At 30.5% G+C, this 25,941-nt stretch overlaps 1 long non-coding RNA gene across 1 annotated transcript; it reads right to left on the bottom strand.

The window, feature by feature from the left end:
- Positions 1–60: 60 nt before the first annotated feature.
- LOC146754130 (uncharacterized) lies at positions 61–25,339 on the bottom strand. Its single transcript, XR_014939826.1, has 2 exons — positions 19,497–25,339; positions 61–6,828 (listed from the first exon to the last, which is right to left on the bottom strand). It is a non-coding gene; the product is annotated as an uncharacterized LOC146754130 (long non-coding RNA).
- Between the last annotated feature and the right edge of the window lie 602 nt (positions 25,340–25,941).

The raw sequence follows: 25,941 nt of genomic DNA, 5'->3' as shown, positions 1-25,941 counted from the left end.
TTATACTTTTCTGTATACTTTCCTTTCCTTTACACTTTCATTTCAATTCCTATTTTTAAACTTAGCCTCTCCTTTCATTTATACTTTCCTTTCCTTTCATACTTACCTTTGCTTTCCTTTCTTTTATAAATTCCCTTCTTTTATAATTCCCTTCCCTTTGCATTATACCTACATTCCCTTTCTGTTCTGTAACATTTTCCTTTAGACCTTCCTATCCATTCCTTTTTTTTTTTTAAATTAACCTTTCCTTTCCATTTTTATATACTTCCCTATCCTTACAATTCTACATACATTGACTTTCCTTTATACATTGCTTTCCTTTCCATTATATCTACCTTTCCTTTCTTTTCTATTCCCTTCCTTTCCCTTCCTTTATACTTACCTTTGCTTCCTTTCTTTTATACTTTCCCTTCCTTTATACTTTCCATTCCCTTACACTTTCCTTTCCATTCCTATTTTTAAACTTACCCATTCCTTTCATTTATACTTTCTTATCCTTTCCAATATACTTACCTTTGATTTCCTTTCTTTTATACTTTCCCTTCCTTTATACTTTCCTTTTCTTTATACTTTCCTTTCCTTTATACTTTCCTTTCCTTTCCTTTACACTTTCATTTCAATTCCTATTTTTAAACTTACCCTTTCCTTTCTTTATACTTTCCGTTCATATTTACCTTTGCTTTCCTTTCTTTTATAAATTCCCTTCTTTTATAATTCCCTTCCCTTTGCATTATACCTACATTCCCTTTCTGTTCTGTAACATTTTCCTTTAGACCTTCCTTTCCATTCCTTTTTTTTTTTTAAATTAACCTTTCCTTTCCTTTTTTATATACTTCCCTATCCTTACAATTCTACATACATTGACTTTCCTTTATACATTGCTTTCCTTTCCATTATATGTATTTTTCCTTTCTTTTCTATTCCCTTCCTTTCCCTTCCTTTATACTTACCTTTGGTTCCTTTCTTTTATACTTTCCCTTCCTTTATACTTTCCATTCCCTTATACTTTCCTTTCCATTCCTATTTTTAAACTTACCCATTCCTTTCATTTATACTTTCTTATCCTTTCCAATATACTTACCTTTGCTTTCCTTTCTTTTATACTTTCCGTTCCTTTATACTTTCCTTTTCTTTATACTTTCCCTTCCTTTATACTTTCATTTTCTTTATACTTTCCTTTCCTTTATACTTTCCTTTTCTGTATACTTTCCTTTCCTTTACACTTTCATTTCAATTCCTATTTTTAAACATAGCCTCTCCTTTCATTTATACTTCCCTTTCCTTTCCTTTCATACTTACCTTTGCTTTCCTTTCTTTTATAAATTCCCTTCTTTTATAATTCCCTTCCCTTTGCATTATACCTACATTCCCTTTCTGTTCTGTATCATTTTCCCTTAGACCTTCATTTCCATTCCTTTTTTTTTTTTAAATTAACCTTTCCTTTCCTTTTTTATATACTTCCCTATACTTACAATTCTACATACATTGACTTTCCTTTCTACTTTGCTTTCCTTTCCATTATATCTACCTTTCCTTTCTTTTCTATTCCCTTCCTTTCCCTTCCTTTATACTTACCTTTGCTTCCTTTCTTTTATACTTTCCCTTCCTTTATACTTTCCATTCCCTTATACTTTCCTTTCCATTCCAATTTTTAAACTTACCCATTCCTATCATTTATACTTTCTTATCCTTTCCAATATACTTACCTTTGCTTTCCTTTCTTTTATACTTTCCCTTTCCTTTTCTGTATACTTTCTTTTCCTTTACACTTTCATTTCAATTCCTATTTTTAAACTTAGACTTTCCTTTCATTTATACTTTCCTTTCCTTTCATACTTACCTTTGCTTTCCTATCTTTTATAAATTCCCTTCTTTAATAATTCCCTTCCCTTTGCATTATACCTACCTTCCCTTTTTGTTCTGTAACATTTTCCTTTAGACCATCCTTTCCATTCCTTTTTTTTTTAAAAATTAACCTTTCCTTTCCTTTTTTATATACTTCCCTATCCTTACAATTCTACATACATTGACTTTCCTTTATACATTGCTTTCCTTTCCATTATATCTACCTTTCCTTTCTTTTCTATTCCCTTCCTTTCCCTTCCTTTATACTTACCTTTGCATCCTTTCTTTTATACTTTCCCTTCCTTTATACTCTCCATTCCCTTATACTTTCCTGTCCATTCCTATTTTTAAACTTACCCATTCCTTTCATTTATACTTTCTTATCCTTTCCAATATACTTACCTTTGCTTTCCTTTCTTTTATACTTTCCCTTCCTTTATACTTTCCTTTTCTTTATACTTTCCTTTATACTTTCCTTTTCTGTATACTTTCCTTTCCTGTACACTTTCATTTCAATTCCTGTTTTTAAACTTAGCCTCTCCTTTCATTTATACTTTCCTTTCCTTTCATACTTACCTTTGCTTTCCTTTCTTTTATAAATTCCCTTCTTTTATAATTCCCTTCCCTTTGCATTATACCTACATTCCCTTTCTGTTCTGTAACATTTTCCTGTAGACCTTCCTTTCCATTCCTTTTTTTTTTTTTAAATTAACCTTTCCTTTCCTTTTTTATATACTTCCCTATCCTTATAATTCTACATACATTGACTTTCCTTTATACATTGCTTTCCTTTCCATTATATCTACCTTTCCTTTCTTTTCTATTCCCTTCCTTTCCCTTCCTTTATACTTACCTTTGCTTCCTTTCTTTTATACTATCCCTTCCTTTATACTCTCCATTCCCTTATACTTTCCTTTCCATTCCTATTTTTAAACTTACCCATTCCTTTCATTTATACTGTCTTATCCTTTCCAATATACTTACCTTTGCTTTCCTTTCTTTTATACTTTCCCTTCCTTTATACTTTCCTTTTCTTTATACTTTCCCTTCCTTTATACTTTCCTTTTCAGTATACTTTCCTTTCCTTTACACTTTCATTTCAATTCCTATTTTTAAACTTAGCCTTTCCTTTCATTTATACTTTCCTTTTCTTTCCTTTCATGCTTACCTTTGCTTTCCTTTCTTTTATAAATTCCCTTCTTTTATAATTCGTTTCCCTTTGCATTATACCTACATTCCCTTTCTGTTCTGTAACATTTTCCTTTAGACCTTCCTTTCCATTCCTTTTTTATTTTAAATTAACCTTTCCTTTCCATTTTTATATACTTCACTATCCTTACAATTCTACATACATTGACTTTCCTTTATACTTTGCTTTCCTTTCCATTATATCTACCTTTCCTTTCTTTTCTATTCCCTTCCTTTCCCTTCCTTTATACTTACCTTTGCTTCCTTTCTTTTATACTTTCCCTTCCTTTATACTTTCCATTCCCTTATACTTTCCTTTCCATTCCTATTTTTAAACTTACCCATTCCTTTCATTTATACTTTCTTATCCTTTCCAATATACTTACCTTTGCTTTCCTTTCTTTTATACTTTCCCTTCCTTTATACTTTCCTTTTCTTTATCCTTTCCTTTCCTTTATACTTTTCTGTATACTTTCCTTTCCTTTACACTTTCATTTCAATTCCTATTTTTAAACTTAGCCTCTCCTTTCATTTATACTTTCCTTTCCTTTCATACTTACCTTTGCTTTCCTTTCTTTTATAAATTCCCTTCTTTTATAATTCCCTTCCCTTTGCATTATACCTACATTCCCTTTCTGTTCTGTAACATTTTCCTTTAGACCTTCCTATCCATTCCTTTTTTTTTTTTAAATTAACCTTTCCTTTCCATTTTTATATACTTCCCTATCCTTACAATTCTACATACATTGACTTTCCTTTATACATTGCTTTCCTTTCCATTATATCTACCTTTCCTTTCTTTTCTATTCCCTTCCTTTCCCTTCCTTTATACTTACCTTTGCTTCCTTTCTTTTATACTTTCCCTTCCTTTATACTTTCCATTCCCTTACACTTTCCTTTCCATTCCTATTTTTAAACTTACCCATTCCTTTCATTTATACTTTCTTATCCTTTCCAATATACTTACCTTTGCTTTCCTTTCTTTTATACTTTCCGTTCCTTTATACTTTCCTTTTCTTTATACTTTCCCTTCCTTTATACTTTCCTTTTCTTTATACTTTCTTTTCCTTTATACTTTCCTTTTCTGTATACTTTCATTTCCTTTACACTTTCATTTAAATTCCTATTTTTAAACTTAGCCTTCCTTTCATTTATACTTTCCTTTCCTTTCCTTTCATACTTACCTTTGCTTTCCTTTCTTTTATAAATTCCCTTCTTTTATAATTCCCTTCCCTTTGCATTATACCTACATTCCCTTTCTGTTCTGTAACATTTTCCTTTAGACCTTCCTTTCCATTCCTTTTTTTTTTTTTAAATTAACCTTTCCTTTCCTTTCTTATATACTTCCCTATCCTTACAATTCTACATACACTGACTTTCCTTTATACATTGCTTTCCTTTCCATTATATCTACCTTTCCTTTCTTTTCTATTCCCTTCCTTTCCCTTCCTTTATACTTACCTTTGCTTCCTTTATTTTATACTTTCCCTTCCTTTATACTTTCCATTCCCTTATACTTTCGTTTCCATTCTTATTTTTAAACTTACCCATTCCTTTCATTTATACTTTCTTATCCTTTCCAATATACTTACCTTTGCTTTCCATTCTTTTATACTTTCCCTTCCTTTATACTTTCCTTTCTTTTATACTTTCCCTTCCTTTATACTTTCCTTTTCTTTATACTTTCCTTTCCTTTATACTTTCCTTTTCTGTATACTTTCCTTTCCTTTACACTTTCATTTCAATTCCTATTTTTAAACTTAGCCTCTCCTTTCATTTATACTTCCCTTTCCTTTCCTTTCATAGCTACCTTTGCTTTCCTTTCTTTTATAAATTCCCTTCTTTTATAATTCCCTTCCCTTTGAATTATACCTACATTCCCTTTCTGTTCTGTAACATTTTCCCTTAGACCTTCCTTTCCATTCCTTTTTTTTTTTTAAATTAACCTTTCCTTTCCTTTTTTATATACTTCCCTATCCTTACAATTCTACATACATTGACTTTCCTTTATACTTTGCTTTCCTTTCCTATATATCTACCTTTCCTTTCATTTCTATTCCCTTCCTTTCCCTTCCTTTATACTTACCTTTGCTTCCTTTATTTTGTACTTTCCCTTCCTTTATACTTTCCATTCCCTTATACTTTCCTTTCCATTCCTATTTTTAAACTTACCCATTCCTTTCATTTATACTTTCTTATCCTTTCCAATATACTTACCTTTGCTTTCCTTTCTTTTATACTTTCCCTTTCCTTTTCTGTATACTTTCTTTTCCTTTACACTTTCATTTCAATTTCTATTTTTAAACTTAGACTTTCCTTTCATTTATACTTTCCTTTCCTTTCATACTTACCTTTGCTTTCCTATCTTTTAGAAATTCCCTTCTTTAATAATTCCCTTCCCTTTGCATTATACCTACCTTCCCTTTTTGTTCTGTAACATTGTCCTTCAGACCTTCCTTTCCATTCCTTTTTTTTTTTTAAATTAACATTTCCTTTCCTTTTTTATATACTTCCCTATCCTTACAATTCTACATACATTGACTTTCCTTCATACTTTGCTTTCCTTTCCATTATATCTACCTTTGCTTTCTTTTCTATTCCCTTCCTTTCCCTTCCTTTATACTTACCTTTGCTTCCTTTCTTTTATACTTTCCCTTCCTTTATACTTTCCATTCCCTTCTACTTTCCTTTCCATTCCTATTTTTAAACTTACCCATTCCTTTCATTTATACTTTCTTATCCTTTCCAATATACTTACCTTTGCTTTCCTTTCTTTTATACTTTCCCTTCCTTTATACTTTCCTTTTCTTTATACTTTCCTTTCCTTTATACTTTTCTGTATACTTTCCTTTCCTTTACACTTTCATTTCAATTCCTATTTTTAAACTTAGCCTCTCCTTTCATTTATACTTTCCTTTCCTTTCATACTTACCTTTGCTTTCCTTTCTTTTATAAATTCCCTTCTTTTATAATTCCCTTCCCTTTGCATTATACCTACATTCCCTTTCTGTTCTGTAACATTTTCCTTTAGACCTTCCTATCCATTCCTTTTTTTTTTTTAAATTAACCTTTCCTTTCCTTTCTTATATACTTCCCTATCCTTACAATTCTACATACATTGACTTTCCTTCATACTTTGCTTTCCTTTCCATTATATCTACCTTTCCTTTCTTTTCTATTCCCTTCCTTTCCCTTCCTTTATACTTACCTTTGCTTCCTTTCTTTTATACTTTCCCTTCCTTTATACTTTCCATTCCCTTATACTTTCCTTTCCATTCCTATTTTTAAAATTACCCATTCCTTTCATTTATACTTTCTTATCCTTTCCAATATACTTACCTTTGCTTTCCTTTCTTTTATACTTTCCCTTCCTTTATACTTTCCTTTTCTTTACACTTTCCTTTCCTTTATACTTTCCTTTTCTGTATACTTTCCTTTCCTTTACACTTTCATTTCAATTCCTATTTTTAACCTAGCCTCTCCTTTCATTTATACTTTCCTTTCCTTTCATACTTACCTTTGATTTCCTTTCTTTTATAAATTCCATTCTTTTATAATTCCCTTCCCTTTGCATTATACCTACATTCCCTTTCTGTTCTGTAACATTTTCCCTTAGACCTTCCTTTCCATTCCTTTTTTTTTTTTTTAAATTAACATTTCCTTTCCTTTTTTATATACTTCCCTATCCTTACAATTCTACATACATTGACTTTCCTTTATACTTTGCTGTCCTTTCCATTATATCTACCTTTCCTTTCTTTTCTATTCCCTTCCTTTCCCTTCCTTTATACTTACCTTTGCTTTCTTTCTTTTATACTTTCCCTTCCTTTATACTTTCCATTCCCTTATACTTTCCTTTCCATTCCTATTTTTAAACTTACCCATTCCTTTCATTTATACTTTCTTATCCTTTCCAATATACTTACCTTTGCTTTCCTTTATTTTATACTTTCCCTTCCTTTATACTTTCCTTTTCTTTATACTTTCCTTTCCTTTATACTTTTCTGTATGCTTTCCTTTCCTTTACACTTTCATTACAATTCCTATTTTTAAACTTAGCCTCTCCTTTCATTTATACTTTCCTTTCCTTTCATACTTACCTTTGCTTTCCTTTCTTTTATAAATTCCCTTCTTTTATAATTCCCTTCCCTTTGCATTATACCTACATTCCCTTTCTGTTCTGTAACATTTTCCTTTAGACCTTCCTTTCCATTCCTTTTTTATTTTAAATTAACCTTTCCTTTCCATTTTTATATACTTCACTATCCTTACAATTCTACATACATTGACTTTCCTTTATACATTGCTTTCCTTTCCATTATATCTACCTTTCCTTTCTTTTCTATTCCCTTCCTTTCCCTTCCTTTATACTTACATTTGCTTCCTTTATTTTATACTTTCCCTTCCTTTATACTTTCCATTCCCTTATACTTTCCTTTCCATTCCTATTTTTAAAATTACCCATTCCTTTCATTTATACTTTCTTATCCTTTCCAATATACTTACCTTTGCTTTCCTTTCTTTTATACTTTCCCTTCCTTTATACTTTCCTTTTCTTTATACTTTCCCTTCCTTTATACTTTCCTTTTCTTTATACTTTCCTTTCCTTTATACTTTCCTTTTCTGTATGCTTTCCTTTCCTTTACACTTTCATTACAATTCCTATTTTTAAACTTAGCCTCTCCTTTCATTTCTACTTTCCTTTCCTTTCATACTTACCTTTGCTTTCCTTTCTTTTATAAATTCCCTTCTTTTATAATTCCCTTCCCTTTGCATTATACCTACATTCCCTTTCTGTTCTGTAACATTTTCCTTTAGACCTTCCTATCCATTCCTTTTTTTTTTTTTAAATTAACCTTTCCTTTCCTTTCTTATATACTTCCCTATCCTTACAATTCTACATACATTGACTTTCCTTCATACTTTGCTTTCCTTTCCATTATATCTACTTTTCCTTTCTTTTCTATTCCCTTCCTTTCCCTTCCTTTATACTTACCTTTGCTTCCTTTCTTTTATACTTTCCCTTCCTTTATACTTTCCATTCCCTTATACTTTCCTTTCCATTCCTATTTTTAAATTTACGCATTCCTTTCATTTATACTTTCTTATCCTTTCCAATATACTTACCTTTGCTTTCCTTTCTTTTATACTTTCCCTTCCTTTATACTTTCTTTTTCTTTATACTTTCCTTTCCTTTATACTTTCCTTTTCTGTATACTTTCCTTTCCTTTACACTTTCATTTCAATTCCTATTTTTAAACTTAGCCTCTCCTTTCATTTATACTTTCCTTTCTTTTCCTTTCATAATTACCTTTGCTTTCCTTTCTTTTATAAATTCCCTTCTTTTATAATTCCCTTCCCTTTGCATTATACCTACATTCCCTTTCTGTTCTGTAACATTTTCCTTTAGACCTTCCTATCCATTCCTTTTTTTTTTTTAAATTAACCTTTCCTTTCCATTTTTATATACTTCCCTATCCTTACAATTCTACATACATTGACTTTCCTTTATACATTGCTTTCCTTTCCATTATATCTACCTTTCCTTTCTTTTCTATTCCCTTCCTTTCCCTTCCTTTATACTTACCTTTGCTTCCTTTCTTTTATACTTTCCCTTCCTTTATACTTTCCATTCCCTTACACTTTCCTTTCCATTCCTATTTTTAAACTTACCCATTCCTTTCATTTATACTTTCTTATCCTTTCCAATATACTTACCTTTGCTTTCCTTTCTTTTATACTTTCCGTTCCTTTATACTTTCCTTTTCTTTATACTTTCCCTTCCTTTATACTTTCCTTTTCTTTATACTTTCTTTTCCTTTATACTTTCCTTTTCTGTATACTTTCATTTCCTTTACACTTTCATTTAAATTCCTATTTTTAAACTTAGCCTTCCTTTCATTTATACTTTCCTTTCCTTTCCTTTCATACTTACCTTTGCTTTCCTTTCTTTTATAAATTCCCTTCTTTTATAATTCCCTTCCCTTTGCATTATACCTACATTCCCTTTCTGTTCTGTAACATTTTCCTTTAGACCTTCCTTTCCATTCCTTTTTTTTTTTTTAAATTAACCTTTCCTTTCCTCTTTTATATACTTCCCTTTACTTACAATTCTACATACATTGATTTTCCTTTATACATTGCTTTCCTTTCCATTATATCTACCTTTCCTTTCTTTTCTATTCCCTTCCTTTCCCTTCCTTTATACTTACCTTTGCTTCCTTTCTTTTATACTTTCCCGTCCTTTATACTTTCCATTCCCTTATACTTTCCTTTCCATTCCTATTTTTAAACTTACCCATTCCTTTCATTTATACTTTCTTATCCTTTCCAATATACTTACCTTTGCTTTCCTTTCTTTTATACTTTCCCTTTCCTTTTCTGTATACTTTCTTTTCCTTTACACTTTCATTTCAATTCCTATTTTTAAACTTAGCCTCTCCTTTCATTTATACTTTCCTTTCCTTTCATACTTACCTTTGCTTTCCTTTCCTTTTTAAATTCCGTTCTTTTATAATTCCCTTCCCTTTGCATTATACCTACATTCCCTTTCTGTTCTATAACATTTTCCCTTAGACCTTCCTTTCCATTCCTTTTTTTTTTTTTAAATTAACCTTTCCTTTCCTTTTTTATATACTTCCCTATCCTTACAAGTCTACATACATTGACTTTCCTTTATACTTTGCTTTCCTTTCCATTATATCTACCTTTCCTTTCTTTTCTATTCCCTTCCTTTCCCTTCCTTTATACTTACCATTGCTTCCCTTCTTTTATACTTTCCCTTCCTTTATACTTTCCATTCCCTTATACTTTCCTTTCCATTCCTATTTTTAAACTTACCCATTCCTTTCATTTATACTTTCTTATCCTTTCCAATATACTTACCTTTGCATTCCTTTCTTTTATACTTTCCCTTTCCTTTTCTGTATACTTTCTTTTCCTTTACACTTTCATTTCAATTCCTATTTTTAAACTTAGACTTTCCTTTCATTTATACTTTCCTTTCCTTTCATACTTACCTTTGCTTTCCTTTCTTTTATAAATTCCCTTCTTTTATAATTCCCTTCCCTTTGCATTCTACCTACATTCCCTTTCTGTTCTGTAACATTTTCCTTTAGACCTTCCTTTCCATTCCTTTTTTTTTTTAAATTAACCTTTCCTTTCCTTTTTTATATACTTCCCTATCCTTACAATAATACATACATTGACTTTCCTTTATACATTCCTTTCCTTTCCATCATATCTACCTTTCCTTTCTTTTCTATTTCCTTCCTTTCCCTTCCTTTATACTTACCTTTGCTTCCTTTCTTTTATACTTTCCCTTCCTTTATACTTTCCATTCCCTTATACTTTCCTTTCCATTCCTATTTTTAAACTTACCCATTCCTTTCATTTATACTTTCTTATCCTTTCCAATATACTTTCCTTTGCTTTCCTTTCTTTTATACTTTCCCTTCCTTTATACTTTCCTTTTCTTTATACTTTCCTTTCCTTTATACTTTCCTTTTCTGTATACTTTCCTTTCCTTTACACTTTCATTTCAATTCCTATTTTTAAACTTAGCCTCTCCTTTCATTTATAGTTTCCTTTCCTTTCCTTTCATACTTACCTTTGCTTTCCTTTCTTTTATAAATTCCCTTCTTTTATAATTCCCTTCCCTTCTCATTATACCTACATTCCCTTTCTGTTCTGTAACATTTTCCTTTAGACCTTCCTTTGCATTCCTTTTTTTTTTTAAATTAACCTTTCCTTTCCTTTTTTATATACTTCCCTATCCTTAAAATTCTACATACATTGACTTTCCTTTATACATTGCTTTCCTTTCCATTATATCTACCTTTCCTTTCTTTTCTATTCCCTTCCTTTCCCTTCCTTTATACTTACCTTTGCTTCCTTTCTTTTATACTTTCCCTTCCTTTATACTTTCCATTCCCTTATACTTTCCTTTCCATTCCTATTTTTAAACTTACCCATTCCTTTCATTTATACTTTCTTACCCTTTCCAATATACTTACCTTTGCTTTCCTTTCTTTTATACTTTCCCTTCCTTTATACTTTCCTTTTCTTTATACTTTCCTTTCCTTTATACTTTCCTTTTCTGTATACTTTCCTTTCCTTTACACTTTCATTTCAATTCCTATTTTTAAACTTAGCCTCTCCTTTCATTTATACTTTCCTTTCCTTTCCTTTCCTTTCATACTTACCTTTGCTTTCCTTTCTTTTATAAATTCCCTTCTTTTATAATTCCCTTCCCTTTGCATTATACCTACATTCCCTTTCAGTTCTGTAACATTTTCCTTTAGACCTTCCTTTCCATTCTTTTTTTTTTTTTAAATTAACCTTTCCTTTCCTTTTTTATATACTTCCCTATCCTTACAATTCTACATACATTGATTTTCCTTTATACATTGCTTTCCTTTCCATTATATCTACCTTTCCTTTCTTTTCTATTCCTTTCCTTTCCCTTCCTTTATACTTACCTTTGCTTCCTTTCTTTTATACTTTCCCTTCCTTTATACTTTCCATTCCCTTATACTTTCCTTTCCATTCCTATTTTTAAACTTACCCATTCCTTTCATTTATACTTTCTTATCCTTTCCAATATACTTACCTTTGCTTTCCTTTCTTTTATACTTTCCCTTCCTTTATACTTTCCTTTTCTTTATACTTTCCTTTCCTTTATACTTTCCTTTTCTGTATACTTTCCTTTCCTTTACACTTTCATTTAAATTCCTATTTTTGAACTTAGCCTCACCTTTCATTTATACTTTCCTTTCCTTTCCTTTCATACTTACCTTTGCTTTCCTTTCTTTTATAAATTCCCTTCTTTTATAATTCCCTTCCCTTTGCATTATACCTACATTCCCTTTCTGTTCTGTAACATTTTCCCTTAGACCTTCCTTTCCATTCCTTTTTTTTTTTAAATTAACCTTTCCTTTCCTTTTTTATATACTTCCCTATCCTTACAATTCTACATACATTGACTTTCCTTTATACATTGCTTTCCTTTCCATTATATCAACCTTTCCTTTCTTCTCTATTCCCTCCTTTCCCTTTCCAATATACTTACCTTTGCTTCCTTTCTTTTATACTTTCCCTTCCTTTATACTTTCCTTTTCTTTATACTTTCCTTTCCTTTATACTTTCCTTTTCTGTATACTTTCCTTTCCTTTACACTTTCATTTCAATTCCTATTTTTAAACTTAGCCTCTCCTTTCATTTATACTTTCCTTTCCTTTCATACTTACCTTTGCTTTCCTTTCCTTTATAAATTCCATTCTTTTATAATTCCCTTCCCTTTGCATTATACCTACATTCCCTTTCTGTTCTGTAACATTTTCCCTTAGACCTTCCTTTCCATTCCTTTTTTTTTGTTTAAATTAACCTTTCCTTTCCTTTTTTATATACTTCCCTATCCTTACAATTCTACATACATTGACTTTCCTTTATACTTTGCTTTCCTTTCCATTATATCTACCTTTCCTTTCTTTTCTATTCCCTTCCTTTCCCTTCCTTTATACTTACCTTTGCTTCCTTTCTTTTATACTTTCCCTTCCTTTATACTTTCCATTCCCTTATACTTTCCTTTCCATTCCTATTTTTAAACTTACCCATTCCTTTCATTTATACTTTCTTATCCTTTCCAATATACTTACCTTTGCTTTCCTTTCTTTTATACTTTCCCTTCCTTTATACTTTCTTTTTCTTTATACTTTCCTTTCCTTTATACTTTCCTTTTCTGTATACTTTCCTTTCCTTTACACTTTCATTTCTATTCCTATTTTTAAACTTAGCCTCTCCTTTCATTTATACTTTCCTTTCCTTTCATACTTACCTTTGCTTTCCTTTCTTTTATAAATTCCCTTCTTTTATAATTCCCTTCCCTTTGCATTATACCTACATTCCCTTTCAGTTCTGTAACATTTTCCTTTAGACCTTCCTTTCCATTCCTTTTTTTTTTTTAAATTAACCTTTCCTTTCCTTTTTTATATACTTCCCTATACTTACAATTCTACATACATTGATTTTCCTTTATACATTGCTTTCCTTTCCATTATATCTACCTTTCCTTTCTTTTCTATTCCCTTCCTTTCCCTTCCTTTATACTTACCTTTGCTTCCTTTCTTTTATACTTTCCCTTCCTTTATACTTTCCATTCCCTTATACTTTCCTTTCCATTCCTATTTTTAAACTTACCCATTCCTTTCATTTATACTTTCTTATCCTTTCCAATATACTTACCTTTGCTTTCCTTTCTTTTATACTTTCCCTTCCTTTATACTTTCCTTTTCTTTATACTTTCCCTTCCTTTATACTTTCCTTTTCTTTATACTTTCCTTTTCTTTATACTTTCCTTTTCTGTATACTTTCCTTTCCTTTACACTTTCATTTCAATTCCTATTTTTAAACTTAGCCTCTCCTTTCATTTATACTTTCCTTTCCTTTCATACTTACCTTTGCTTTCCTTTCCTTTATAAATTCCCTTCTTTTATAATTCCCTTCCCTTTGCATTATACCTACATTCCCTTTCTGTTCTGTAACATTTTCCCTTAGACCTTCCTTTCCATTCCTTTTTTTTTTTTTTAAATTAACCTTTCCTTTCCTTTTTTATATACTTCCCTATCCTTACAATTCTACATACATTGACTTTCCTTTATACTTTGCTTTCCTTTCCATTATATCTACCTTTCCTTTCTTTTCTATTCCCTTTCTTTCCCTTCCTTTATACTTACCTTTGCTTCCTTTCTTTTATACTTTCCCTTCCTTTATACTTTCCATTCCCTTCTACTTTCCTTTCCATTCCTATTTTTAAACTTACCCATTCCTTTCATTTATACTTTCTTATCCTTTCCAATATACTTACCTTTGCTTTCCTTTCTTTTATACTTTCCCTTCCTTTATACTTTCCTTTTCTTTATACTTTCCTTTCCTTTATACTTTTCTGTATACTTTCATTTCCTTTACACTTTCATTTAAATTCCTATTTTTAAACTTAGCCTTCCTTTCATTTATACTTTCCTTTCCTTTCCTTTCATACTTACCTTTGCTTTCCTTTCTTTTATAAATTCCCTTCTTTTATAATTCCCTTCCCTTTGCATTATACCTACATTCCCTTTCTGTTCTGTAACATTTTCCTTTAGACCTTCCTTTCCATTCCTTTTTTTTTTTTTAAATTAACCTTTCCTTTCCTTTCTTATATACTTCCCTATCCTTACAATTCTACATACACTGACTTTCCTTTATACATTGCTTTCCTTTCCATTATATCTACCTTTCCTTTCTTTTCTATTCCCTTCCTTTCCCTTCCTTTATACTTACCTTTGCTTCCTTTCTTTTATACTTTCCCTTCCTTTATACTTTCCATTCCCTTATACTTTCCTTTCCATTCCTATTTTTAAACTTACCCATTCCTTTCATTTATACTTTCTTATCCTTTCCAATATACTTTCCTTTGCTTTCCTTTCTTTTATACTTTCCCTTCCTTTATACTTTCCTTTTCTTTATACTTTCCTTTCCTTTATACTTTCCTTTTCTGTATACTTTCCTTTCCTTTACACTTTCATTTCAATTCCTATTTTTAAACTTAGCCTCTCCTTTCATTTATAGTTTCCTTTCCTTTCCTTTCATACTTACCTTTGCTTTCCTTTCTTTTATAAATTCCCTTCTTTTATAATTCCCTTCCCTTCTCATTATACCTACATTCCCTTTCTGTTCTGTAACATTTTCCTTTAGACCTTCCTTTGCATTCCTTTTTTTTTTTAAATTAACCTTTCCTTTCCTTTTTTATATACTTCCCTATCCTTAAAATTCTACATACATTGACTTTCCTTTATACATTGCTTTCCTTTCCATTATATCTACCTTTCCTTTCTTTTCTATTCCCTTCCTTTCCCTTCCTTTATACTTACCTTTGCTTCCTTTCTTTTATACTTTCCCTTCCTTTATACTTTCCATTCCCTTATACTTTCCTTTCCATTCCTATTTTTAAACTTACCCATTCCTTTCATTTATACTTTCTTACCCTTTCCAATATACTTACCTTTGCTTTCCTTTCTTTTATACTTTCCCTTCCTTTATACTTTCCTTTTCTTTATACTTTCCTTTCCTTTATACTTTCCTTTTCTGTATACTTTCCTTTCCTTTACACTTTCATTTCAATTCCTATTTTTAAACTTAGCCTCTCCTTTCATTTATACTTTCCTTTCCTTTCCTTTCCTTTCATACTTACCTTTGCTTTCCTTTCTTTTATAAATTCCCTTCTTTTATAATTCCCTTCCCTTTGCATTATACCTACATTCCCTTTCAGTTCTGTAACATTTTCCTTTAGACCTTCCTTTCCATTCTTTTTTTTTTTTTAAATTAACCTTTCCTTTCCTTTTTTATATACTTCCCTATCCTTACAATTCTACATACATTGATTTTCCTTTATACATTGCTTTCCTTTCCATTATATCTACCTTTCCTTTCTTTTCTATTCCTTTCCTTTCCCTTCCTTTATACTTACCTTTGCTTCCTTTCTTTTATACTTTCCCTTCCTTTATACTTTCCATTCCCTTATACTTTCCTTTCCATTCCTATTTTTAAACTTACCCATTCCTTTCATTTATACTTTCTTATCCTTTCCAATATACTTACCTTTGCTTTCCTTTCTTTTATACTTTCCCTTCCTTTATACTTTCCTTTTCTTTATACTTTCCTTTCCTTTATACTTTCCTTTTCTGTATACTTTCCTTTCCTTTACACTTTCATTTAAATTCCTATTTTTGAACTTAGCCTCACCTTTCATTTATACTTTCCTTTCCTTTCCTTTCATACTTACCTTTGCTTTCCTTTCTTTTATAAATTCCCTTCTTTTATAATTCCCTTCCCTTTGCATTATACCTACATTCCCTTTCTGTTCTGTAACATTTTCCCTTAGACCTTCCTTTCCATTCCTTTTTTTTTTTAAATTAACCTTTCCTTTCCTTTTTTATATACTTCCCTATCCTTACAATTCTACATACATTGACTTTCCTTTATACATTGCTTTCCTTTCCATTATATCAACCTTTCCTTTCTTCTCTATTCCCTCCTTTCCCTTTCCAATATACTTACCTTTGCTTCCTTTCTTTTATACTTTCCCTTCCTTTATACTTTCCTTTTCTTTATACTTTCCTTTCCTTTATACTTTCCTTTTCTGTATACTTTCCTTTCCTTTACACTTTCATTTCAATTCCTATTTTTAAACTTAGCCTCTCCTTTCATTTATACTTTCCTTTCCTTTCATACTTACCTTTGCTTTCCTTTCCTTTATAAATTCCATTCTTTTATAATTCCCTTCCCTTTGCATTATACCTACATTCCCTTTCTGTTCTGTAACATTTTCCCTTAGACCTTCCTTTCCATTCCTTTTTTTTTGTTTAAATTAACCTTTCCTTTCCTTTTTTATATACTTCCCTATCCTTACAATTCTACATACATTGACTTTCCTTTATACTTTGCTTTCCTTTCCATTATATCTACCTTTCCTTTCTTTTCTATTCCCTTCCTTTCCCTTCCTTTATACTTACCTTTGCTTCCTTTCTTTTATACTTTCCCTTCCTTTATACTTTCCATTCCCTTATACTTTCCTTTCCATTCCTATTTTTAAACTTACCCATTCCTTTCATTTATACTTTCTTATCCTTTCCAATATACTTACCTTTGCTTTCCTTTCTTTTATACTTTCCCTTCCTTTATACTTTCTTTTTCTTTATACTTTCCTTTCCTTTATACTTTCCTTTTCTGTATACTTTCCTTTCCTTTACACTTTCATTTCTATTCCTATTTTTAAACTTAGCCTCTCCTTTCATTTATACTTTCCTTTCCTTTCATACTTACCTTTGCTTTCCTTTCTTTTATAAATTCCCTTCTTTTATAATTCCCTTCCCTTTGCATTATACCTACATTCCCTTTCAGTTCTGTAACATTTTCCTTTAGACCTTCCTTTCCATTCCTTTTTTTTTTTTAAATTAACCTTTCCTTTCCTTTTTTATATACTTCCCTATACTTACAATTCTACATACATTGATTTTCCTTTATACATTGCTTTCCTTTCCATTATATCTACCTTTCCTTTCTTTTCTATTCCCTTCCTTTCCCTTCCTTTATACTTACCTTTGCTTCCTTTCTTTTATACTTTCCCTTCCTTTATACTTTCCATTCCCTTATACTTTCCTTTCCATTCCTATTTTTAAACTTACCCATTCCTTTCATTTATACTTTCTTATCCTTTCCAATATACTTACCTTTGCTTTCCTTTCTTTTATACTTTCCCTTCCTTTATACTTTCCTTTTCTTTATACTTTCCCTTCCTTTATACTTTCCTTTTCTTTATACTTTCCTTTTCTTTATACTTTCCTTTTCTGTATACTTTCCTTTCCTTTACACTTTCATTTCAATTCCTATTTTTAAACTTAGCCTCTCCTTTCATTTATACTTTCCTTTCCTTTCATACTTACCTTTGCTTTCCTTTCCTTTATAAATTCCCTTCTTTTATAATTCCCTTCCCTTTGCATTATACCTACATTCCCTTTCTGTTCTGTAACATTTTCCCTTAGACCTTCCTTTCCATTCCTTTTTTTTTTTTTTAAATTAACCTTTCCTTTCCTTTTTTATATACTTCCCTATCCTTACAATTCTACATACATTGACTTTCCTTTATACTTTGCTTTCCTTTCCATTATATCTACCTTTCCTTTCTTTTCTATTCCCTTTCTTTCCCTTCCTTTATACTTACCTTTGCTTCCTTTCTTTTATACTTTCCCTTCCTTTATACTTTCCATTCCCTTCTACTTTCCTTTCCATTCCTATTTTTAAACTTACCCATTCCTTTCATTTATACTTTCTTATCCTTTCCAATATACTTACCTTTGCTTTCCTTTCTTTTATACTTTCCCTTCCTTTATACTTTCCTTTTCTTTATACTTTCCTTTCCTTTATACTTTTCTGTATACTTTCATTTCCTTTACACTTTCATTTAAATTCCTATTTTTAAACTTAGCCTTCCTTTCATTTATACTTTCCTTTCCTTTCCTTTCATACTTACCTTTGCTTTCCTTTCTTTTATAAATTCCCTTCTTTTATAATTCCCTTCCCTTTGCATTATACCTACATTCCCTTTCTGTTCTGTAACATTTTCCTTTAGACCTTCCTTTCCATTCCTTTTTTTTTTTTTAAATTAACCTTTCCTTTCCTTTCTTATATACTTCCCTATCCTTACAATTCTACATACACTGACTTTCCTTTATACATTGCTTTCCTTTCCATTATATCTACCTTTCCTTTCTTTTCTATTCCCTTCCTTTCCCTTCCTTTATACTTACCTTTGCTTCCTTTATTTTATACTTTCCCTTCCTTTATACTTTCCATTCCCTTATACTTTCGTTTCCATTCTTATTTTTAAACTTACCCATTCCTTTCATTTATACTTTCTTATCCTTTCCAATATACTTACCTTTGCTTTCCATTCTTTTATACTTTCCCTTCCTTTATACTTTCCTTTCTTTTATACTTTCCCTTCCTTTATACTTTCCTTTTCTTTATACTTTCCTTTCCTTTATACTTTCCTTTTCTGTATACTTTCCTTTCCTTTACACTTTCATTTCAATTCCTATTTTTAAACTTAGCCTCTCCTTTCATTTATACTTCCCTTTCCTTTCCTTTCATAGCTACCTTTGCTTTCCTTTCTTTTATAAATTCCCTTCTTTTATAATTCCCTTCCCTTTGAATTATACCTACATTCCCTTTCTGTTCTGTAACATTTTCCCTTAGACCTTCCTTTCCATTCCTTTTTTTTTTTTAAATTAACCTTTCCTTTCCTTTTTTATATACTTCCCTATCCTTACAATTCTACATACATTGACTTTCCTTTATACTTTGCTTTCCTTTCCTATATATCTACCTTTCCTTTCATTTCTATTCCCTTCCTTTCCCTTCCTTTATACTTACCTTTGCTTCCTTTATTTTGTACTTTCCCTTCCTTTATACTTTCCATTCCCTTATACTTTCCTTTCCATTCCTATTTTTAAACTTACCCATTCCTTTCATTTATACTTTCTTATCCTTTCCAATATACTTACCTTTGCTTTCCTTTCTTTTATACTTTCCCTTTCCTTTTCTGTATACTTTCTTTTCCTTTACACTTTCATTTCAATTTCTATTTTTAAACTTAGACTTTCCTTTCATTTATACTTTCCTTTCCTTTCATACTTACCTTTGCTTTCCTATCTTTTAGAAATTCCCTTCTTTAATAATTCCCTTCCCTTTGCATTATACCTACCTTCCCTTTTTGTTCTGTAACATTGTCCTTCAGACCTTCCTTTCCATTCCTTTTTTTTTTTTAAATTAACATTTCCTTTCCTTTTTTATATACTTCCCTATCCTTACAATTCTACATACATTGACTTTCCTTCATACTTTGCTTTCCTTTCCATTATATCTACCTTTGCTTTCTTTTCTATTCCCTTCCTTTCCCTTCCTTTATACTTACCTTTGCTTCCTTTCTTTTATACTTTCCCTTCCTTTATACTTTCCATTCCCTTCTACTTTCCTTTCCATTCCTATTTTTAAACTTACCCATTCCTTTCATTTATACTTTCTTATCCTTTCCAATATACTTACCTTTGCTTTCCTTTCTTTTATACTTTCCCTTCCTTTATACTTTCCTTTTCTTTATACTTTCCTTTCCTTTATACTTTTCTGTATACTTTCCTTTCCTTTACACTTTCATTTCAATTCCTATTTTTAAACTTAGCCTCTCCTTTCATTTATACTTTCCTTTCCTTTCATACTTACCTTTGCTTTCCTTTCTTTTATAAATTCCCTTCTTTTATAATTCCCTTCCCTTTGCATTATACCTACATTCCCTTTCTGTTCTGTAACATTTTCCTTTAGACCTTCCTATCCATTCCTTTTTTTTTTTTAAATTAACCTTTCCTTTCCTTTCTTATATACTTCCCTATCCTTACAATTCTACATACATTGACTTTCCTTCATACTTTGCTTTCCTTTCCATTATATCTACCTTTCCTTTCTTTTCTATTCCCTTCCTTTCCCTTCCTTTATACTTACCTTTGCTTCCTTTCTTTTATACTTTCCCTTCCTTTATACTTTCCATTCCCTTATACTTTCCTTTCCATTCCTATTTTTAAAATTACCCATTCCTTTCATTTATACTTTCTTATCCTTTCCAATATACTTACCTTTGCTTTCCTTTCTTTTATACTTTCCCTTCCTTTATACTTTCCTTTTCTTTACACTTTCCTTTCCTTTATACTTTCCTTTTCTGTATACTTTCCTTTCCTTTACACTTTCATTTCAATTCCTATTTTTAACCTAGCCTCTCCTTTCATTTATACTTTCCTTTCCTTTCATACTTACCTTTGATTTCCTTTCTTTTATAAATTCCATTCTTTTATAATTCCCTTCCCTTTGCATTATACCTACATTCCCTTTCTGTTCTGTAACATTTTCCCTTAGACCTTCCTTTCCATTCCTTTTTTTTTTTTTTAAATTAACATTTCCTTTCCTTTTTTATATACTTCCCTATCCTTACAATTCTACATACATTGACTTTCCTTTATACTTTGCTGTCCTTTCCATTATATCTACCTTTCCTTTCTTTTCTATTCCCTTCCTTTCCCTTCCTTTATACTTACCTTTGCTTTCTTTCTTTTATACTTTCCCTTCCTTTATACTTTCCATTCCCTTATACTTTCCTTTCCATTCCTATTTTTAAACTTACCCATTCCTTTCATTTATACTTTCTTATCCTTTCCAATATACTTACCTTTGCTTTCCTTTATTTTATACTTTCCCTTCCTTTATACTTTCCTTTTCTTTATACTTTCCTTTCCTTTATACTTTTCTGTATGCTTTCCTTTCCTTTACACTTTCATTACAATTCCTATTTTTAAACTTAGCCTCTCCTTTCATTTATACTTTCCTTTCCTTTCATACTTACCTTTGCTTTCCTTTCTTTTATAAATTCCCTTCTTTTATAATTCCCTTCCCTTTGCATTATACCTACATTCCCTTTCTGTTCTGTAACATTTTCCTTTAGACCTTCCTTTCCATTCCTTTTTTATTTTAAATTAACCTTTCCTTTCCATTTTTATATACTTCACTATCCTTACAATTCTACATACATTGACTTTCCTTTATACATTGCTTTCCTTTCCATTATATCTACCTTTCCTTTCTTTTCTATTCCCTTCCTTTCCCTTCCTTTATACTTACATTTGCTTCCTTTATTTTATACTTTCCCTTCCTTTATACTTTCCATTCCCTTATACTTTCCTTTCCATTCCTATTTTTAAAATTACCCATTCCTTTCATTTATACTTTCTTATCCTTTCCAATATACTTACCTTTGCTTTCCTTTCTTTTATACTTTCCCTTCCTTTATACTTTCCTTTTCTTTATACTTTCCCTTCCTTTATACTTTCCTTTTCTTTATACTTTCCTTTCCTTTATACTTTCCTTTTCTGTATGCTTTCCTTTCCTTTACACTTTCATTACAATTCCTATTTTTAAACTTAGCCTCTCCTTTCATTTCTACTTTCCTTTCCTTTCATACTTACCTTTGCTTTCCTTTCTTTTATAAATTCCCTTCTTTTATAATTCCCTTCCCTTTGCATTATACCTACATTCCCTTTCTGTTCTGTAACATTTTCCTTTAGACCTTCCTATCCATTCCTTTTTTTTTTTTTAAATTAACCTTTCCTTTCCTTTCTTATATACTTCCCTATCCTTACAATTCTACATACATTGACTTTCCTTCATACTTTGCTTTCCTTTCCATTATATCTACTTTTCCTTTCTTTTCTATTCCCTTCCTTTCCCTTCCTTTATACTTACCTTTGCTTCCTTTCTTTTATACTTTCCCTTCCTTTATACTTTCCATTCCCTTATACTTTCCTTTCCATTCCTATTTTTAAATTTACGCATTCCTTTCATTTATACTTTCTTATCCTTTCCAATATACTTACCTTTGCTTTCCTTTCTTTTATACTTTCCCTTCCTTTATACTTTCTTTTTCTTTATACTTTCCTTTCCTTTATACTTTCCTTTTCTGTATACTTTCCTTTCCTTTACACTTTCATTTCAATTCCTATTTTTAAACTTAGCCTCTCCTTTCATTTATACTTTCCTTTCTTTTCCTTTCATAATTACCTTTGCTTTCCTTTCTTTTATAAATTCCCTTCTTTTATAATTCCATTCCCTTTGCATTATTCCTACATTCCCTTTCTGTTCTGTAACATTTTCCTTTAGACCTTCCTTTGCATTCCTTTTTTTTTTTAAAATTAACCTTTCCTTTCCTCTTTTATATACTTCCCTTTACTTACAATTCTACATACATTGATTTTCCTTTATACATTGCTTTCCTTTCCATTACATCTACCTTTCCTTTCTTTTCTATTCCCTTCCTTTCCCTTCCTTTATACTTACCTTTGCTTCCTTTCTTTTATACTTTCCCGTCCTTTATACTTTCCATTCCCTTATACTTTCCTTTCCATTCCTATTTTTAAACTTACCCATTCCTTTCATTTATACTTTCTTATCCTTTCCAATATACTTACCTTTGCTTTCCTTTCTTTTATACTTTCCCTTTCCTTTTCTGTATACTTTCTTTTCCTTTACACTTTCATTTCAATTCCTATTTTTAAACTTAGCCTCTCCTTTCATTTATACTTTCCTTTCCTTTCATACTTACCTTTGCTTTCCTTTCCTTTTTAAATTCCGTTCTTTTATAATTCCCTTCCCTTTGCATTATACCTACATTCCCTTTCTGTTCTATAACATTTTCCCTTAGACCTTCCTTTCCATTCCTTTTTTTTTTTTTAAATTAACCTTTCCTTTCCTTTTTTATATACTTCCCTATCCTTACAATTCTACATACATTGACTTTCCTTTATACTTTGCTTTCCTTTCCATTATATCTACCTTTCCTTTCTTTTCTATTCCCTTCCTTTCCCTTCCTTTATACTTACCATTGCTTCCCTTCTTTTATACTTTCCCTTCCTTTATACTTTCCATTCCCTTATACTTTCCTTTCCATTCCTATTTTTAAACTTACCCATTCCTTTCATTTATACTTTCTTATCCTTTCCAATATACTTACCTTTGCATTCCTTTCTTTTATACTTTCCCTTTCCTTTTCTGTATACTTTCTTTTCCTTTACACTTTCATTTCAATTCCTATTTTTAAACTTAGACTTTCCTTTCATTTATACTTTCCTTTCCTTTCATACTTACCTTTGCTTTCCTTTCTTTTATAAATTCCCTTCTTTTATAATTCCCTTCCCTTTGCATTCTACCTACATTCCCTTTCTGTTCTGTAACATTTTCCTTTAGACCTTCCTTTCCATTCCTTTTTTTTTTTAAATTAACCTTTCCTTTCCTTTTTTATATACTTCCCTATCCTTACAATAATACATACATTGACTTTCCTTTATACATTCCTTTCCTTTCCATCATATCTACCTTTCCTTTCTTTTCTATTTCCTTCCTTTCCCTTCCTTTATACTTACCTTTGCTTCCTTTCTTTTATACTTTCCCTTCCTTTATACTTTCCATTCCCTTATACTTTCCTTTCCATTCCTATTTTTAAACTTACCCATTCCTTTCATTTATACTTTCTTATCCTTTCCAATATACTTTCCTTTGCTTTCCTTTCTTTTATACTTTCCCTTCCTTTATACTTTCCTTTTCTTTATACTTTCCTTTCCTTTATACTTTCCTTTTCTGTATACTTTCCTTTCCTTTACACTTTCATTTCAATTCCTATTTTTAAACTTAGCCTCTCCTTTCATTTATACTTTCCTTTCCTTTCCTTTCCTTTCATACTTACCTTTGCTTTCCTTTCTTTTATAAATTCCCTTCTTTTATAATTCCCTTCCCTTCTCATTATACCTACATTCCCTTTCTGTTCTGTAACATTTTCCTTTAGACCTTCCTTTGCATTCCTTTTTTTTTTTAAATTAACCTTTCCTTTCCTTTTTTATATACTTCCCTATCCTTAAAATTCTACATACATTGACTTTCCTTTATACATTGCTTTCCTTTCCATTATATCTACCTTTCCTTTCTTTTCTATTCCCTTCCTTTCCCTTCCTTTATACTTACCTTTGCTTCCTTTCTTTTATACTTTCCCTTCCTTTATACTTTCCATTCCCTTATACTTTCCTTTCCATTCCTATTTTTAAACTTACCCATTCCTTTCATTTATACTTTCTTACCCTTTCCAATATACTTACCTTTGCTTTCCTTTCTTTTATACTTTCCCTTCCTTTATACTTTCCTTTTCTTTATACTTTCCTTTCCTTTATACTTTCCTTTTCTGTATACTTTCCTTTCCTTTACACTTTCATTTCAATTCCTATTTTTAAACTTAGCCTCTCCTTTCATTTATACTTTCCTTTCCTTTCCTTTCCTTTCATACTTACCTTTGCTTTCCTTTCTTTTATAAATTCCCTTCTTTTATAATTCCCTTCCCTTTGCATTATACCTACATTCCCTTTCAGTTCTGTAACATTTTCCTTTAGACCTTCCTTTCCATTCCTTTTTTTTTTTTAAATTAACCTTTCCTTTCCTTTTTTATATACTTCCCTATCCTTACAATTCTACATACATTGATTTTCCTTTATACATTGCTTTCCTTTCCATTATATCTACCTTTCCTTTCTTTTCTATTCCTTTCCTTTCCCTTCCTTTATACTTACCTTTGCTTCCTTTCTTTTATACTTTCCCTTCCTTTATACTTTCCATTCCCTTATACTTTCCTTTCCATTCCTATTTTTAAACTTACCCATTCCTTTCATTTATACTTTCTTATCCTTTCCAATATACTTACCTTTGCTTTCCTTTCTTTTATACTTTCCCTTCCTTTATACTTTCCTTTTCTTTATACTTTCCTTTCCTTTATACTTTCCTTTTCTGTATACTTTCCTTTCCTTTACACTTTCATTTAAATTCCTATTTTTGAACTTAGCCTCACCTTTCATTTATACTTTCCTTTCCTTTCCTTTCATACTTACCTTTGCTTTCCTTTCTTTTATAAATTCCCTTCTTTTATAATTCCCTTCCCTTTGCATTATACCTACATTCCCTTTCTGTTCTGTAACATTTTCCCTTAGACCTTCCTTTCCATTCCTTTTTTTTTTTAAATTAACCTTTCCTTTCCTTTTTTATATACTTCCCTATCCTTACAATTCTACATACATTGACTTTCCTTTATACATTGCTTTCCTTTCCATTATATCAACCTTTCCTTTCTTCTCTATTCCCTCCTTTCCCTTTCCAATATACTTACCTTTGCTTCCTTTCTTTTATACTTTCCCTTCCTTTATACTTTCCTTTTCTTTATACTTTCCTTTCCTTTATACTTTCCTTTTCTGTATACTTTCCTTTCCTTTACACTTTCATTTCAATTCCTATTTTTAAACTTAGCCTCTCCTTTCATTTATACTTTCCTTTCCTTTCATACTTACCTTTGCTTTCCTTTCCTTTATAAATTCCATTCTTTTATAATTCCCTTCCCTTTGCATTATACCTACATTCCCTTTCTGTTCTGTAACATTTTCCCTTAGACCTTCCTTTCCATTCCTTTTTTTTTGTTTAAATTAACCTTTCCTTTCCTTTTTTATATACTTCCCTATCCTTACAATTCTACATACATTGACTTTCCTTTATACTTTGCTTTCCTTTCCATTATATCTACCTTTCCTTTCTTTTCTATTCCCTTCCTTTCCCTTCCTTTATACTTACCTTTGCTTCCTTTCTTTTATACTTTCCCTTCCTTTATACTTTCCATTCCCTTATACTTTCCTTTCCATTCCTATTTTTAAACTTACCCATTCCTTTCATTTATACTTTCTTATCCTTTCC

The sequence above is a fragment of the Coturnix japonica genome, chromosome Z (genome assembly GCF_054131305.1).
Source record: "Coturnix japonica strain WE chromosome Z, WE-NBRP24, whole genome shotgun sequence".
Taxonomy (NCBI): domain Eukaryota; kingdom Metazoa; phylum Chordata; class Aves; order Galliformes; family Phasianidae; genus Coturnix; species Coturnix japonica.
The sequence above is the reverse complement of the archived record's forward strand: the minus strand, read 5'-3'. Positions and strand labels throughout refer to the sequence as shown.